Raw genomic sequence first — 3,881 nt, 5'->3', positions numbered from 1 at the left:
GGTGGGTGGCCTAATACCAAAGAGTGGGGTTTCTATGATACCGCCTTTGGTCTCCACTACACACGCCACCACCTTGTTGCCTTGGTGGAACAGACGATGATTGGCACCTTTTGTTTTTTTTTATATATTCATCCAATGGGATGGAAATTTTCGTCAGCGGTATGGGGTTTGTCGTGGTGGTGGCGTGTGAGGTTTTGCGGAAATGGCTTAGGTTGGCTGCACATGTCCAATGAATGGTTGACAGGGTTGGCCATAGTTAGTGTTCAACGTATGGTACGGCACATGCGTGTACTCAGGCGTAAGTCAGGGTTGGTACTAGGGTCATGGAAGCAGCGACATGTCGCTTCGGCATGTTACACGTTGTTCTGAATCAGGCCTTTAGAACCGAAATTTTCCAATGATAATCATCCGCATACCATTGGACGATACAACACGTATCGAAATCATGCGCTGACGAGTTCTTCTACACCGGGACAAATTACATTGCATTTGTATGTCATTTATATTCGCAGCGACATGTTTGCTCATGGAACCCAGGACTAATGATTTGATAGGTATTTTCCTACAACGCGTAGCGCATTTGGCGTTATTAATTTTCCATTACGTTTAATGGAAGTGGGTGTTTGACTTTAGATATGTATGGAATCCGTCAGATATGACAATCTGTCCGATAAGTCGTTGGTCCGTTTATTTAAATGGGGAGGCATCAGAGTTGATTCCGAATGGGCATTCACAATAGTTAATACCGGCCCTGTCTTTGAGAAGAGGGCCGCAAAGGAAATTTGTTTATTTTGGAGAAAGAATGAAAATGCGGCATAAAGAAAGTTAGAGGAAAATGGTCGATCTTGGAAAATTGGCATTTGGCGGGAGGAAAATGGGCCTATATAAGCTGGCCAGGGCGAGAGAGAGAAGCCATTAACCAAGGAGACGTAATAGTGCGAACTTAGTTCTGTGAATTTAAGAAAAAAGTCGGTGTATTTAATTGAAATATATCTGTGTTGTCAGTGTCAGTAAAGGCAAATAGAATATTGAACATCATTAACAACTTTATTTTGATCGTGTTTTGCTGTAAATACATTTAAATGTGAGTGGCGATGTCATGTAAAATCTGAAGTAGACTGGTGATTTTTGTTATTTCTTCTGTGTAATAGAAATTGATTCCTGTAGTGGCGATAAGCACTGGCCAACCTACGCATAAGGGGGCCAGTGCGAAATTTTTATTGGTGGAAAAGTTCTCCAGTGAGCCCCAATTTTCCGAGCTTACTGTGCCTGATTGCTGGCGGCTGCGAAATTTCTCAGCTTGAGAGGGTTGTGCGGTGTAAGCTTCGAGCTGAAGAGGCCTGACCCAGGTGCTGCAGCCGTGTGATTTTGTCTGCGATCATCCATATATAAACAGCCCTGAAACAAGAAATAAAAGGCAATCTGTAATCAATGTGTTAACGGAATCAAGGTAAAAGCTGTGTCTTACCAATTTATGTCTGTGTCCTATATCTGTGAAGTCCCCATAAGCGAGATTTTAATATTGTCTGGCAGCCGTCCAAAAACCTAAAAGAGAGGAAACAAAAAAAATAAAAAAATTCGATTAGTTTTCATCATAAAACAAACAAATAATTGATATCTAGTGTTAAATATGTATGGGAAATAGCGTAACGATAAAAAAAAAGAAGTGTGAAGAGAATAATACTTGGATTTGCGTATAATAAGGCTTAAGGTAGCCAGGAGGATTACTAAATTCCCGGTCTTTTGGTTGTAATTTGATTCTGCAGCAAACTAAGGGCAGAAAAGGTCTTTTAAGAGAGCTCTTTTAGGAGATAGGTCAAGTTGTTAATTCGCGCCAATTGAGCAGCGTCTTAGGCCAAGGGATAAAGGTTATCGTTTTTGTCTCGCCTTATAATGAGTGAGCCGAAAAGTTTCTAATTAACCAGTATTGTTCTTTATTTTTTTTGTGTTGTGTATTTAATTATTGTAAGTGAAAGTTAAATAAAAAAAAAAAAAAAAAAAAAAAAAAAAAAAGAATATTAAATTTAAAATCTTTAATTTTCAAACCCATAAAAATCTTAATAAATTTTGAGATGTCTTAGTTTATAGTAGAAAAAGTTATGTGTTGGTAAATTTATAAATTCGGGGGGGCAGAGTAATGTGGTAAGTGTGTGATTTCGTAGGTGTGGTGTACGGGGTCCAACATAATCTAATGTGCCGGACTTTTTGGACCATGGTTGGGTGGGCTAGCGTGAGATCCTTCCACCAAGATCTCTGTGTTGATGTTTTCCCTTGTGTGTAATTATGAGTCAGTAAAGTTTGTGAATAAAACAGTGCCCCCTCATTTTCGATGTTTGTGTGCAGGGTTTGATTTGGCGGGTTGAGGCCCCTAGCCCTGATTGTCTCTCCACAGCTAACCGGCAGCCATTTCGAACGCCGACTAAGCGCGCACATAACACAGTATTTTAGTTTTTGTTTTAAATTGCACCTAAAAATCATCATTGGTGGCGATTCAAGAAAACATTTCAAAAAACTTAACTTAAAAATTTCTTCAGAATGTTCATGGGCAAAATTTGTTTGTATTATAGACCGATTCAAATCATTCTTGGGACAGATGCTGGAAGCCAAAACAGATGAAAATTGAGGCATATAAGAGCTGAAGAAGTCATGTCCGCTGATCGGTTAATATGGGGGCTATATCAGTATATTGACCGATTCCTATCATACTTGCACAGACGGTGAAAGTCGGAGCAGAAGTCTTTGTGCAAAATTTCAGCCAAAGTGGATAAAAATTGAGGCCTTTAAGGGCTCACGAAGTCAAAGCTGGGGATCGGTTTATATGGAGGCTATATCCAAATCTGAACAGATATGGCCAATTTGCAATTCCCAATGACATACGTCGATAAAAAAATATCGGTGCCATTTTTCAAGCGGATACATTTATATATTCGAACGCTATCGTGATTTCGACACACGGATTAACGAACAAACGGACATAGGGGCAAGGCTAAATAGAATAAGAAAGTGATTCTTAGCCCATCGGTAAACATTTCAATGAAAGCGTTCATTGTGAGTTGCCAAAATCATGTAAGCGTTGGGTAGCAACGCAGAATGCGAAACATGGCCTTAAGCCTCTAGCGGGCGTAATTCTTATCCAATTTGGCTGAAATTTTCCAATGCATAATAATTTGGCAAAGTTATTTCTCCTATGAACTCCAACATTTATCCCAAGTATCGTCTGAGTCTGTCTCCAACCCGATACTGCTCCCATGTAAAGCGAATAACCGATTTTAGTACCTAAGCATATACAGGAAGTAATTCCTAAGCAAATTTGTAAAACACAAGTAAGAGCGGGCCGAATCTTATATACCCCCCACCATGGATCGCATTTGTCGAGTTCTTTGCGCGGTATCTCTTTTTAGGCAAACAAAGAATATTGAATAAGAACTGTTATGCTATTGGAGCTATATCAAATTATAGTCCGATTTGGACCATAAATGAATGCTGAACATTGTAGAAGTCATTGTGTAATATTTCAGTTCATTCAAATAAGAATTGCGTCTTTTAGGGGCTCAAGAAGCAAAATCGGGAGATAGGTTTATATGGGAGCTGAATCAAGCTATTGATTGATTCAGACCATATTAGACACGTATGTAGAAGGTCATGAGAGAAGCCGTTGTACAAAATTTCTTCCAAATCGGATGAGAATTGCGCCCTCTAGAGGCTCAAGAAGACAAGATCCCAGATCGGTTTATATAGCAGCTATATCAAAACATGGACCGATTTGGCCCAGTTACAATCCCAACCGACCTTAACTACTAAGAAGTATTTGTGCAAAATTTCAAGCAGCTAGCTTTACTCCTTCGATAGTTAGCGTGCTTTCGACTAGATCGACTTAAATT

General features: G+C 39.4%; 1 long non-coding RNA gene across 1 annotated transcript; it reads right to left on the bottom strand.

Annotated features, from left to right (window-relative positions):
* Window positions 1-1,026: 1,026 nt before the first annotated feature.
* On the bottom strand, window positions 1,027-1,957 carry LOC131998160 (uncharacterized). Its single transcript, XR_009398619.1, has 2 exons — window positions 1,469-1,957; window positions 1,027-1,398 (listed from the first exon to the last, which is right to left on the bottom strand). It is a non-coding gene; the product is annotated as an uncharacterized LOC131998160 (long non-coding RNA).
* Between the last annotated feature and the right edge of the window lie 1,924 nt (window positions 1,958-3,881).

The sequence above is a fragment of the Stomoxys calcitrans genome, chromosome 5, assembly GCF_963082655.1.
Source record: "Stomoxys calcitrans chromosome 5, idStoCalc2.1, whole genome shotgun sequence".
NCBI classification, from domain to species: Eukaryota; Metazoa; Arthropoda; class Insecta; order Diptera; family Muscidae; genus Stomoxys; species Stomoxys calcitrans.
Note: the sequence above shows the minus strand (reverse complement) of the source record. Positions and strands in the feature narration are given on the sequence as shown.